The following is a 14786-nucleotide window of genomic DNA, read 5'->3' on the forward strand; positions in this document are numbered from 1 at the left end:
TCACACTCAGATACCTGCTGCTGAGGATTTGCACAATACTGCTGTTTCACCTCTTTTATCAAAAAAATCTCAGACCTCTGCTGCAAACATGAAGGAGCTTCACCAGAGATTCACAGAGTGCCAGGGGTTGGAAGGGACCTGGAAAGCTCATCCAGTGCAATCCCCCATGGAGCAGGAACACCCAGCTGAGGTTCCACAGGAAGGTGTCCAGGCGGGTTTGAATGTCTGCAGAGAAGGAGACTCCACAACCTCCCTGGGCAGCCTGGGCCAGGCTCTGCCACCCTCACCGGGAAGAAGTTTCTTCTCAAATCTAAGTGGAACCTCTTGTGTTCCAGTTTGAACCCATTACCCCTTGTCCTACCATTGGTTGTCACCGAGAAGAGCCTGGCTCCATCCTCCTGACACTCCCCCTTTCCATATTGATCCCCATGAATGAGTGCCCCCTCAGTCTCCTCTTCTCCAGCTCCAGAGCCCCAGCTCCCTCAGCCTTTCCTCACACGGGAGATGCTCCGCTCCCTTCAGCATCTTGGTGGCTGCGCTGGGCTCTCTCCAGCAGTTCCCTGTCCTTCTGGAACTGAGGGGCCACAACTGGACACAAAATTCCAGGTGTGGTCTGGTCACCTCAGGAGGGAGGTCACGATTGGTACAAATGGGGGAACGTGCAAGGAGTGAGGAAAAAACACCAGCCATAGGGAGGGGAGGCGGTGGAGCTCAGCTCATCATATTAGCACTTGTTTGCTCCCACAGCAACACTTCAGTACAAAGAAAACCAAATCTCCATTATAATCCTGCATTTTTGGACTAGGCTCCTGCGTGTTAATTCCTATTGATTGACACGTGGAACAGCACACTTTGATCATCTTGTTAATCAGGTATTCTTGCAGCAATATGTGACGCAGTTTAAATAAGCCAGGTTAAGTCCTTGTGTACACAAGGAAGCTATTATAAGAAAAGGCAATGATGAAACTACTTTTTGCAAGAAGTAACCAGAGATTGAGTGCCTTATATGCTTTGAAAAATTTCACTTCGTTTGTATCTTCTTTTCGTGACTTTCTGCCTACCATGACATGGTGTTGTCCCCACAGCCCTGACTGGTTTGGCTTGAAAGTCAAGATTTTGCAAGATGGACTTAGTTAAACCCTCTGAGGCTCTAAGCTTGCAGGGAACTCAGTACCTTCATTCCAAGGGGTCATTTTCTTCATACAGTGTGCTTTGGTCATTGGAAATACTGACCGCTCTGGAGGGTATTGCGACTGCGGAGTCACAGCCCTGCACAGGGGGGTTCAGAGAACAAGCCCCTCCTGCCCAAGGGACCCAAGGAGGGGACCCCAGCACTGCCCTGGAGGAAGAACACGGAACCGAACAAGGCTGCCCGGCCCCACGTAAGCACCGTTCTGCACGGCTGACCCTGCTGCCCAGCCTCCCAACAGAATCACATTCACGAAAGCACCCGATTTGCAGAAATACTGATCAGTCCCACCTCCTGCTGATACCGGCAGAGACTACAAGCACCGGCATACTGAAAACTCAGAGCAGCGTCACCAGCCTGTGCCCCTCTCCCATTTACGAGTGTGGCTCAGCCTCTTAAGGACCATAACTGAGTCTTTATGAAGCCCTTGGATGGGTTTTACTACAAAACAAAGCTAAGAATGAACATGCACCATTACAGCAGGACAATAGCCTGAACTTAACAATCGCTTCCTGTAATTGTCAGAGGCAGCCTGTAGGACAAAGAATCATCTCATGATAAATCCTTGTTGGTCATTTACCATTATTAATCTATACTGTCAGAATGAATTAGGTGCAGAGGAGCATGTTGATTACGACACAGATGACACTCTATCTTTAATTATCATGACTTCAAAGTAAACAGTGTCAAGTAATCAGCCTCAATCACCACAAATGGTTGCTGGAGGAAAGCGCTATTCAGCTGACCGAGCTGATGCCCAGCTTGCAGGGTCTGCAGTTACAAGGCTGGTATTATATCATTACTTTTCCGAATTGCTCTCTATTTCTATCCACATTAGTCAGGTCTATGGGGCACTTTTTCCAAGGCCTATGACACGCCTTAAATTAGGGGTGGCCAATTCTGTCAATATGTAGCAACATAGCCTTATTTATAGAACACTTCAGATTAAACAGCAAAAGCTCCCACTGTCCTTTTATGCATTTTCATTTTGCATTTAACAGCTACTTATTCATTTGACTTACCAGCTAGGGCCATGTTTTTATAGCTTGTGGTTCCCATTTCAATATTATTTTATGCCGTTTTCTGGAGGGCTGGGATTATGGAATAAACCTAAACACCTGGACAGTTTGCGAGGCTCTGGGAGAGCAGCCAGCGGTGCTGCAAAGGTTCCCAAATCCCATCACACACACGTAGCCCCTTTGTTATTGTAGGACCTGAGATAAGGGCTCTGGGGTGCGGGGCGTCATTCCTGTGTATTTCCTGGCACACCTTGTGAAAAAACAGTCTCGATTTTCCCCAAAACTGGAGTGCAAAACGCAAAAGCCCGAGATATAAGTACCCTGTGAAACGCCCTGCTTTGCTCTCCCAAGAAGAGCAAACCAAGGACGTAAGGAGTTACATAAATAAACCAATAAAGTAAAATTAAAGCGGGGAATTTAATCACTCAGGAGATGGGAAATTCAAGGCTATGGTACCCATGGCAACTACTATTTGTCCACAGTATATAGAACATTAACCTTAATTCCATATGCGGAAACAGAAAAAAGCTATGGGACACATCACGTATGAACGCATATTTCATTTCTCTGCAAGGGCTACTGTGGAAGCAATGATTAAATTTCCCGACTGCAAAGCAGGTGGGTTCATGCACAAGATCATCGGAGCTAACGGCACCAGAGAGAGCTCCAGCTCATCCCAAAGTTTAGGCAGGGAAGACTCAAGGCCTGAGTTTGGCAAGGCCAGAGTTTGGCCATAGTATCACGTCCTTCTTCTGGCCGCTGTTCAGATTTTGTTTTGAAAATTGCCATCTGTTGATTTAGGCAACGTCGTGATGTTTCTCTCAGTTGTTTGGGTCAACAAGAATTCTGCATTTCTCGTATGTTTTTCTTTTTAGCAACTAAACCAGCATTCATTGTCCAACAAGGCAGAGGTCCAGTTCCTGCTGGGTGATCAGTTTATTTGAGTGTGAGAACCAGATTATTGCCGAGTTAGACAGCAAGTTATCTAAACCTGTGAGAGTTTTGTGCTTGCCTTGACCTGAATTGTAATCCCAGGCTGGGTGCTGAGGAGACAGATTACTACGGGAAGAGCCGAAACCAAAGCCAGCCAGATGGACAGTAACACTGTGGATAGAACTGTTGTCCTTAAAGTTTCCATTTCTATATCATCTTGGATGATCGCTGACTGCTATATCTATTTTTACTGAAATTCGGCAGGCAAGAATTTATGAATACAGAAACCAACAGCAGAAATGGAACAGCTGGGAAGACTGATTGCAATCAGGGAGGGGCTATTTGAAGAAGAGTCCGTTTAATAAAATGACTCCTATCTTTTGTCGCCAGCACGGGACGCAGAAGCAGGCGGTCTGCTTGGTTATGACCTCCCGTGAGCCTGAGTCTGGAGGTGCCACATCCCATCTCCTCCCATGGCCAGAAGCAGGTCAAGGAGAGACAGAGACCCCTCACGCCACAGCCCGCAAGGAAAGGAGGTGTCTATCTGCTGGGACTTGGCCGCTTCCCAGCACAGCCCTGCTGCACACTGTCCCTGGCTGGAAACACTTGGCTTTAAGGAGAAATGGGCCTGAACAAGGATTTCAGGCCCTCGTGCTTTAGGAGAAACTTGTGTGAGAGGCAGCGTGCTGGGTACCTGTGCCTGCAGGCAGCCAAACCCAGCATCCCCCTAATTTTTCAGCATGAACAGGGCCAGGGTCTAACTCAGCCCATCACTCCCAACAAAGCCATTTAAGAGATCCACAGCACCAGCTGGCGTAGCTCAGGTCTGACTTCAATCACCACTGATACGGCTCCTGGGATGAGGTCAAAACCCAGCCACCGGTACGGCGGGGCTGATGGAGTGGGCAGAGCAGCCGCAGGCTGGGACACCCCCCTGCCATGGGGCGGTGGGTGCCTGTGTGGGTTCCCCGTCCCCACTCAATGCCTCACCCCAGGGGAGCTTTGGGCAGCTCAGCACGACCATGGCTGGGGGGCTGTTTGCTCAGACGGGACTCTCTGCAGAGGCAAGAAGGCGAGCAGTACAAAATGCAATAAAGCTCCTCCCAAGCTGCAGCATCCTCTTGCGGTACTGTGCCAGAGGGCTTCCATCCAGTAGTTTTGGACATATTTTACCAAGTCAAGGCCACATTTATCTAGCAGCAATTCAAAGCGAGGAGATCTCCCACTGCAGAGAAGATTGGTGTCTCTTTCACTTGCATTTCAAAATAAGAGTGCTCACACGAACTCCCTCTGCCAGAAAAACACCCAGGGCTGTCCCAGAGCACGGCTGGTGGGCAAAGCTGAGCCGCGGGCACGGTGTCTTGTTCTCACCCGAAACCTGGAGATGCAGGGAGCAGGAAGCAGTGGTGTCTCTCCACGTCTGACTTAGAGGTCAGGCTTGCCCTGGGGGTCTGCACCGTGCCCTGCAAGCCACCTGCTGCTCAAATGCATCCCAGTCCACAGCCTGCTCCAAAACAGAGGCTGATGTCCTCTCACCAGAAACAGTCCACTCACAGGCTTGAAACTCCCCACAGGACCATAAAAACCAGAAATATACCATTTTATATGAAAGAAAACAAGTAAAGTTACAGAATCACAGAATCCCAGAATGTCAGGGGTTGAAGGGACCTGGAAAGCTCATCCAGTGCAATCCCCCATGGAGCAGGAACACCCAGCTGAGGTTCCACAGGAAGGTGTCCAGGCAGACTTCTTGCAAATACCCATTGAGGGTCACACAAGAGGGATGCCGGGGTCAGACCAGCTGAATAAGAGCTATGTTGTTATGCCAGCATTCTTCACACAACATCCTCCTCCAGGGAAGGGGAGGACGTGCACCAGCAGTGCTGCCCATCACCCCTGGAGACACAGCGCTCCCCTCCATCACCGGCGCAAACTGCGGACCAAGGGCTGCGCTGAAATTACCAACCTCACTTCCAAAGAGCTGTTGGTAACCTCGGGCTCCTCTCATCGTAAGCATCTTAAATACGAGCTATTCCTCACAAGGGAGAAATCAAGCTTTGACACTGCACAGCAATGAACAGCTGAACAAGGCAAATACTGAAAATGGCTGCGTAAGCTTCCACAGAAGTCATGGCAGGTTTGGGAATTAATCTGGCCAGACACCACCACAATATCTAATTGTTGACCTGAGTTTAGGCAGGTTGGAACGCTGCTGATAAATCCCACCCTCCAAATTATTTCCATTTCTGAATCTTCACCTGCTGTTTATGGAAAGGCAAAGAAGTGCAGTGATGAGGTAAATGTGTTTATGAACGCATTACTGTTACCTTTCCACTCTAACAGCTTACGGTAATGACTTTACCACCCATATTTATTGCTAATCAAGCTGGCACTGGGGGAGGAGGAGGAATCACTTCTGCTACAAAGCTTGTGCTAAGTCAAGACGTTGTTTTTTCTTTATCCCACGAAAGCCATAGCCCCAGCAGACTCATTTGCAGCCTGTTAATGGCTAGAAATACCCCTTTCCTAGGAGTTTGCTGTTATTCCTTACATTTCGCAGCAGAGCGGAGAAGCCGAAGCGTTCGGCAAGCTTCGCTCAACCCGTGCTTGACGTTTCCTCAAAAGCAGCACAACCCACTTTGCCAGCTGATCTTTCCAGTCCGCAGCGACAGAGCCTGGCTGTGCACCCGTGTCAAAGGTACATTTGTTAACACATTTCCCCCGCAGTGCTAATTAACATTTACAACAAGTACGACGAGGGTGAAAAAGCTTCGACACAAACACGCTACGGGGAAATGCAAGGAGCAAATTCTCTCTCCCCTTAGATGCAGTGTACTGTTTGCCCTTCAGGAGCTGGTGCAAATCCAGTTTGTTTTGTAATCTTCCGCTGGCTAAAATCAGATATTTCTGCAAGTTAATAGCTAACCAGCTTCTTTTTATTGAAAAACCTACAAGCGCATTTAAAATGCTATGGAAGCAAGGCCCTGCTGGCACTGGTGCGAGCCAGCACCTGAGTCACAGCACGGCCGCTCCCCAGATTCATTACAGACGAGGAAAATATCTGATTATTTTAAACAAACATAAATAAAAGAACAACAACGCTTCCCCTTGCAGCCTGAAGCAAGATCGGATCCTCGAAAACTAAACGCCGAGATAGGGAATGCACACACAAACGTTTGTAGCTCGATCTTCCTGCATTTTGGGACCGACAAGGAGGATCTAATTAATAATATTTGTACCCACAATAAGACGCAGGCGGCGTTTATTTGCAAGCACAAAGTTACACTTCACAAAATGCAAAGGCTGGTTAATAAGCTATTCTCAGTATTATTTCTCAATACTTGTTGAGAAAGATGTGCTATCACTTTGAAGTAAAATCTAAGGCTGCAATATAACTTAAATATGATTGGAAAAATTCACCAGGTTTTTCCCAAGGGGAAAAACAAAACAAAACAACCCCCAGTTTCAGTTTTTCAAAGAAAAAAATAGAAAATCCCAAGTTTACAAAAGGAAAATTGTGTTCTATGAGCCATAAAACAGCAGCATGTAAAACTTCACCTATTCTGTGAACTTTTAGGGCATGAGAGAGCGCGTATTATTATTCAATGTATTCCCTCCTGCCACAACCACGCGTCCTGCCCAGACTCCCATGAACTCACACCTCAATGTCTAAAGAGGTGTCAATATTCTTTAAATGAGGTTTATTTGCAGATGTATAAAAACCTGTCTGAGCGAGGGGTAGGGCTGCACGCTCCTTCCAGAATCAGCTCCTAACTCTCCGCCTCCACGGAAATCAGGATCGGAGATGAATAAAACATGCTGTGAAAACACAGACGTTTTGATTGCAAACTGGTCTAGAGCTCTGTCAACGTATTTTGTGATTGTTGCCCACTTGCCAAATACTTGGGGCGAATAATTTTCAGCCTCAGTGTCTACAAACTGCTGTCATTTTGTCCCATTTTTTTCATTTTTAATTTTCTTTTAATTTTTAATTGGATATCCATCTTTGTAAACAAGACGGTAAAAATAACAAACAGTAAATGAAAAAGCAATGTATATCTTGTTGCAAATGCTGAAGCGAAGGACCCTAAGAGATGCACCAAGTGATGGACACCAAGCAGATGTTCCAGCAGGATGAGGTGATTGTGCTTCTTTCACTTGACCAGCTCTTGAAACCAAACCAAATTTTCATTCATACACATATTTCTATAGTCTCTAAGAATATTTTTAATGAGTAGCAATATTGCAGATTGCCAGTTTCTTGAGTTCTCTGTCTTAATATTTCAGGAAGTCCTAAGAAAAGGCAATTTTGAGCTAAAATCTACACTGGTACATTCCTGACATGATCTCTGAGACTCTTTGTCCAAAGCACAAATGTCTGGACTGAGCTCTCGGCCTCAGCACAGGCAACAGGAACAATTCCACCAGTCCCCTCTAAAATTTGTAAAGATAAAAAACCCCTGTATTTTGGGGGAAAAAAAACAAAACGGAGGTAAAATACCCACCTCCCAAAATCGTTTAATCTCATGTAACAGGATGAGATTGATATAAACACGCCGATCTGTCCAAATTGGAAACCTTTCAAATTTCAAGCACAGGAAACAACAAGGGGGTTTTTTTTCGGGCAGGATGTCGGAGTTACCCCTGTGGTTATATGTGAGCTGAGGCCAATGTTGTTACATGGGATCGAATTACAAACACAAGCAAACAGAAAACAATCTCCGAACGTCACTGCTTTGACAAGCGGCACAGCTGACCCGCTCGGGAGGTTAAATATGAGTTCTGAGCGAACACCACGAGTTTGCTGCCGGACATTGAGTCCCATGCAGTTAAATTGTCAATTTGCCCAAGTTAATGCTTATCTTACCCTATGCTCGCTGCAGTTTTACCAAACACATTTGACCCGCGAAACTTAAAGCAGAGGCTTTGCTAAAATTATAAGAAGTTTCTGGATTTTCCAGGCACCTAAGAAAACTATTTTGGTAGTTTCCACAGCACAGAAACCTGTAGTTACTCAGATATTTGAAACTTGCAGTGAGGTGGATGACAGTCGCTTAACCACACACATTACCATTTCATTTCTATTTCTAATGTTTAGCACAACCTTGGTCTAAGGGATTTCTGGAGTTGTTTACAAAGGCTGATGCAGAGGTTGTGTGCAGTCTGGTCCAAGGGCAACGCTTTACCGAAGTCACTTGTAAACAGCAGAAAGAGATAATATTTTCTGTAGCTGGGGGAAGAGTTAAAACAAAAATAAGTCCTCACCTTGCAACAAGGGCCGTTAGAGACAGGGCTGGTTTCGAAAATATCTGCTCCTTCATTTTCTTCCATGTCTGATTTGTTGAAAAACTTTGGTCTCCAATGAAAAACATTAAATCACCCTCCGGGCAAAACCAAACCAAACCACGCAGGCTCTAGCGTCCCAGTTTGCGGAAGCCCTGCCGTGAGCCACACACCAGTTTATGGTCCCTTCTCTAATCCAAGGTTGCAGATCCCAGCTCCTCACCAGATTTCACAGAGCTCAGTCTTTTAAGCCTTCATAGCTCCTCTTGTCAGGCATTTATCTCCTCCAGACCTCCCTTGTGGATCCAGGTTTCCACATAACAAACGGCAGACGCTGACGCTCCCCGGGCGCTATAGGAGAACTGACACCGAACCTCTGATCATCTCAGGAGAAGCCTGACAAGGGAGAGCAATACGTGGCCACACCTCTGCTGCCAGAGCTGGCCTAGACCATAAAATCAGATGCAAGGTCACCCAGCAACCAACCATTCCACGTCACTACAGTAATAAAGCCAACTTACATTCGGCTGATTGCTTCGGTAGATAAATATTTTTATTAGATGAAAGAAATCCAGAGAAGATGCCGGGGGGCTGCGTGTTCGGAGCCGAGATACATTCATCTTGATCGATGCGGAACTCTCGACCTATGTATGTGAGCTATATACAAAACATAAAGCTCTGCTTGCCAATCCTGTTGGGGTCAAACCCCTTGGCGTGTCCCTAAGGATGAGCAGCCCCGTGTGTCCCAGCATTTCGGTTGGTAACCCCTCCAGGTCCTGCAGCAGAGACCATGAGCTCCCATCCAGGTGCTGGCAAGACTTTCGCCTTCCACACACTCAGCTTTAAGAAGTTCTGCTCTCAAAACCCTGCATGAAATAGGGATGAATTTACAGAATAGCCTTCAGTTCCCTGCCAGAGTCCATAAAAATCAGGCTATGCCATAAGGCTGCCTAAAGGAGACTGCTTAAGCAAATGGATTATTATCCTCAGGATGGGGAGCAACGACGTACCCAAAGCAGCACACTCAATTTAGACGGTAACATTTCTCTCCAAACATGCCATGCTACAATAAACAGAAATAAAAGCAGGTAACAAAAGATCAATCCTCTTAGCTCTGTTTACACTGCATATCAGGCAGTGCCATTGCAGATAGCCAGTGCCCTAATATTTCTAAACTGACGGTGATCTCTGGCATCTGTTTAAAGACACACATGGCTCCATTTTCAGTGCAGCCACCTGGCCCACTCAGGAAAGGATCCCCAAAACAGAGCAGTCCAGGGTCACCGGCTACTCTGGGAAAGCAAGGCCGCTTTTTCCTCTCTCTTATATGTCACCTTTCCTGCTGAACAATTCTTTATCAACATCTATATGGCAGGAGACAACTTCTTTTTAGGTGGGAGGAGGGTGGCAGCTGTGCAGAAAGATTAAAATTCTGTAAAAATAGAAAATATTTTAATCAAATGTTCGTATTGTCAACACTGTTAAAAGTTCGCAGTACAGGGACCTGATTTTTAGACCTCTTTCTGCACAAAGCGCAAAAGTGGTTTGCTCAAGATCACGTGCTCGATTATACACTCATCTTTTCATTAATCAATGTGGATTTCACGAGGTATTTCTCAGCAGTTTAATTAAAATTGGTCTTTAAGGAGCTCGAGATTGCATTTACAAAATCGTCGGGAACTAGAAGTGCCTATGGAGGCTATGACGCACAGTTATTGGCCCTCAAGTATCGCGAGTAGTGCCTGTCTCCCGGTGACCCAGGTGCACACGTTGTTCATTACATATTTATTTCAAATAAGTGAAGCCAAACGTGACAAACAGAACAGGCAAGAAGTATCAGGGCACAGATGTTTCTTTATGGAGAGACAGCAAAGCAAAGGATAAGAGCGACGACTTGGAAACCAGCAACCTAGTCTGTCTTTGCCGTTGATCCTGTGATTTTGAGAGGTAAAACCAAAAGCTCTGTGCCTCGGTTTCCCCAGCTGTGCCATGGGAGTAGCGATACTCAGCACTACTATCTCACAAGAACAGCTGGCTGTGCACTGAAGATATACATACAGTGTCTCCATCCAACTCACACCTCTGTCTACTGACACGTAGACTCCTGTGACCATTTGCCCACCCAAGCCCAAGGAGCAGCAGAGCGGACTCATCCCCACGGGACACTCCCATCCCAGCCGGAAGATTCTGCTGCACTCAAATTGCCGCTTCAAATATTCACCAGGTTTAATCTCAGCTTCTGTGATTTCGCATGCCGTGGGTCATTTTATAAGAGCCAAGGAGCTTCCACAGGGCAGAACCCAACACCATTGCATCCAGGCTCTGCGGGGCATCCAGCAGAGTCAGCTCAGCATCAGGCAGGATGTGACACAGGGAACGGAGCAGGGGGAATTACACCAGTTGTTGCCCGATTATTCACAGGGTCTTCAAGGACTGTTTCCCACCATTCCTTTTACTCGGGCAAAAAAATCTCTGATCACTAATTCCCCGCTGAATTCTAAGAGAGCAGGCAAGTGGCCTGCCTGAAATGTCAAATTGCTTTGTGTTTTGCTTTTTCTCTGGTTTCTCTTTACAAGTCGCCCATCTAGTGACATATTAGCTATGTCCTAGAGTAGGCAGAACTAGCCGTCTGAAGTTTGCTTGCATTAAACGGCAAGCAAAGCGCTCTATGTCATTATCCACGTAGGTGTCCATGCTACGTCTCCTCCTTTGGTGACATTCCGCGGCAGTAATTTTCACGGTTTTTCAGGTTTTGAAGTGGCCATTTCCTAATTTAAAACAGAGCAATCAAAGGAAACACTTTCCCCGCATGCAGCATAACATAAGATAAACTTTCCTATGGTTGCTGTGGAGAAGCAAACTCACAAGGTTTTCAGCTCCAACCTTTAGCGTAAAGCAGACATCTGTTCCAAGTGGTGGCAGATCACAGGAAGGATAGCCCACAGCTCGGTTTACTCCGGACTAATTTAGGAAATCAGGACTCTCCCCGTGGATTAGTCACTAACTTCTTGGGCAACGACAGGCCAGACACATTTGTCTGTGGTTTTCCCCTGTAAAACAAGGGTGATGGCTCTTCCCTGCCACAAAAGGTGACTCAGGGCTGGAGGATCTATCCCCGATACCAAACCAGAAACTAAACCTTTCAGCCCATTTGTACATCTGGAGTCCTGACGTCAAAGTCCACCAGGAAAGGAAAGAAGAGGAAAAAGAAAAGGGAAAGCACAGATGAATGTAAAGAGGGCTTTGAAGTCCAGCCCGGGAGCGGAGATCGGGAAGTGAGAGCTGTAATTGCAGCTGGGTGAAGTTTGGGTTTTATTTCAGGAGAACCCACAGCGTGGTGCAGTTTTTCCCTCTCCCTCAGAACACAGGCAGAACAACACTTACCTCTGCGGGAGAACAGGTGGAGCTGTTAAATGGAAGGGGCTGTAGAGACAACACAACTCTTTGCATTTCCAATGCAGGGGCAAGTAGAAAGCATCATGAACATGTCTGAAATGGCTGCTATTTCTTCTGGACCAGCAGGGAAAGCTAAAAACTATTTCATATCTTGTTTCCTAAAGAAATTGCACTGTATTTCTTGTAGGCTCTTCTTGTAGGATTTTCTTCTAACAGGGCCACCTTCTAGCAAACTCAATAGAGAAGCAGTGCTCAATTCATGATGGTCCAGCAGACAAAGAAGCCCAGCAAAATGCTCCCAGTCAAGCTCAGGCCATCAAGAAGAGCCACATGAAAAGGCACAGCAGACAGAAGCTGCCCGTGCAACAGAGATGGTACATTTGACTTCAGGCTGGGGACGGGTTTATCCCAAGCTGCCCCTAACCCGGCAATGCTGGGCTGATAGCGACACCCTGACACTGTTCACACCTCACCGAGCTGGATGTTCAGCCCAACACACAGTGGGCACAAGCAGAAAGCTCAGATTCAAGTCCTAGAGGCTTTTGGCTTGAGCCCTGCTAAGGCTGCCTGTTAGAGGCTGCCCTGGCCTGTGTGACAGGCGGCTGCCACAAGCAAACGTGCCACAACAGGTTAATTGACATCCTGCTGTAACTTCAACACTGTCAGTCAACACTAAACAAGGGTTTAAGTTTTTTTTCCTTCCTGAGATAAGCTACAAGGCAGGGATCAGGGCTCCTGTGAGAAAACACGGACTTTTGCTAAAGTGAAAGAAACCTGTTTGCTCCAGCTAGGAAAGGTTTGTGAGCTGAACTCAGGGGCCACGTTATCACAGAAATTACTGCATCTTGAAGACCATTGCAAAGGGTTTAGGTTTTGGTATTTGCTAGGCATACCTTGAGTGCTTGGCCATTATAAATCTCTTCTTGTTTAGGAAAGAAATCTCATTTTGCATCATACTGTGCTTATCTTTTAGCAAAAGCGGGGGCAGGATCTGAATATGCCGGTGTTTACAGACAGCGGTGGTGCGGTACAGCCCGTCTCTCAGCTTCACAATGAAGAAAATGAGCTACAATTGTGAAATCATTGCCTAACAATTGATAAGGACAAGCACTGCAATCCTCTTCCCTGCCTCCACTTGGCCAGTGTCCCATGTACCACACATTATTAGATATATAGGAAAGAGAATGGCAACGTGGTTAATGTACAAGCCGCACACATAAAAGACACAGATTATTTATCTCCGTGTCTGTCTGATTGTCTGATTGCCTCTTTCACCATGGCCAAGCAACTCAGCCTTTGCAATTAATCTTTTTCTCCTCCTGTGACTATATTTACCATCCTTCAGACAGCCCTTGAGTTCTCCCAAGCAATGGGACTTGGTATAATAAATAGGAGAAGAGAAGAGAAGAGAAGAGAAGAGAAGAGAAGAGAAGAGAAGAGAAGAGAAGAGAAGAGAAGAGAAGAGAAGAGAAGAGAAGAGAAGAGAAGAGAAGAGAAGAGAAGAGAAGAGAAGAGAAGAGAAGAGAAGAGAAGAGAAGAGAAGAGAAGAGAAGAGAAGAGAAGAGAAGAGAAGAGAAAGAGAAACAAAGGCCTGCAAAGAGAGCCCCTGCAGCACCTTGTTCAATGTACCTGCCACCACCATACCGAGGGATGCAATGATCATTTTTTCTCTATGAGAGGAAAAGCCTGTGATAAACCAAATGCTCTTATTTATTAAGTATTTATCAAAAGTACTGACATCGTGTTAAGTAATGGTACTTTGAATGATTTTTTTTTAAAAGTGGTATTACCTGCTGTTCTACAAGGAGGTCACACATTCAAGTGGTGACCATCCTGCTCACGAGTCAACTGCACTAAGAACCAACAGTTCAGTTGTAGCTTTTCCTGTATAACAGAGCCTGGGTCACCGAACTGTAGCTCCCTTGAACACCGTTCAGAATTACAGTCAACCAGGGCCACACGCTACCCAACATCCCTATAAACATCAAGCAGGTCACCCAACACCGTTACTTCAGTGCCTTCCTGACTCAGAAGTAACATAGAGAAAAGAGTAAAGAGGATGGATTGCGTTGAACTTAAATCTGCTGTTCAAAAGTGCATCACTGGCATCTTACCAAGAGGAGATTTGGATTTGCAGAAGACATAATGTGCAATTCACAAGCAATTGCTGCTTCTGTTGCAACTTAGATTGGAATTTCTTAAGGGGGATGTGAGTAGCTTCCAGTTCCTCCTAACTCCTGGTTCTTCCAAATACATTCTGTATTTCTAAGAGTGAGCAGTATATTTTTGTCAACAGAAGGAAATATTCTGAACAGTAATCTGAAGGAACAAGGACTGCTGAGATAAACCACTTCACCCACAGAAATCTCACCTGCATTGCAGCTCAATAAAATACCAACAGTTGGTCTTAATTTCCCGTAGAAAGGGAGACATAACAGCTCCAATGAGGGATCTAAAAGAATGGGGAATGACCCTTTAAATGTACAGCTTTTGGGCTGTAGTTTTGAAATTAATGGCTATAGCAATACATCTTTGTGGGGTGCTCAGCCCACGTGAGGGAAGTTTCAAAAGGCAGAGGCCAGTCCTCATTTGGCCCTAATTTGTTTTCTGACACCCTATGCAAGCCCAAACAATACGGCTTGCCCTTAGGGAGATGTCCGTGTCCTTGCATTCTACAGCAGTTGCTTTCGCATATATAGATACGTACCTTGTGATGCTGAGAAATAGTACTTTATGTATGATCAAATGAACGATGACAAACATTTTGTGGTGTTTTCACTTACTCTGATCAAAACGTCAACAGGAACAACGTGAATAAAGCAAAATGGTTCTAAAAACATCCTTTAGGGTAGATTGGAGGAGAGCTACTACTACTACTACCCTCTAGTGCTGCTGCTATTGGGATTTGCCGGCACTCCCTAGATAAAACTTGGTATTTTGTGTCAGGATGCAACTTCACTTGCTTA

Source organism: Patagioenas fasciata, chromosome 12, assembly GCF_037038585.1.
Source record: "Patagioenas fasciata isolate bPatFas1 chromosome 12, bPatFas1.hap1, whole genome shotgun sequence".
Classification (NCBI taxonomy): Eukaryota; Metazoa; Chordata; class Aves; order Columbiformes; family Columbidae; genus Patagioenas; species Patagioenas fasciata.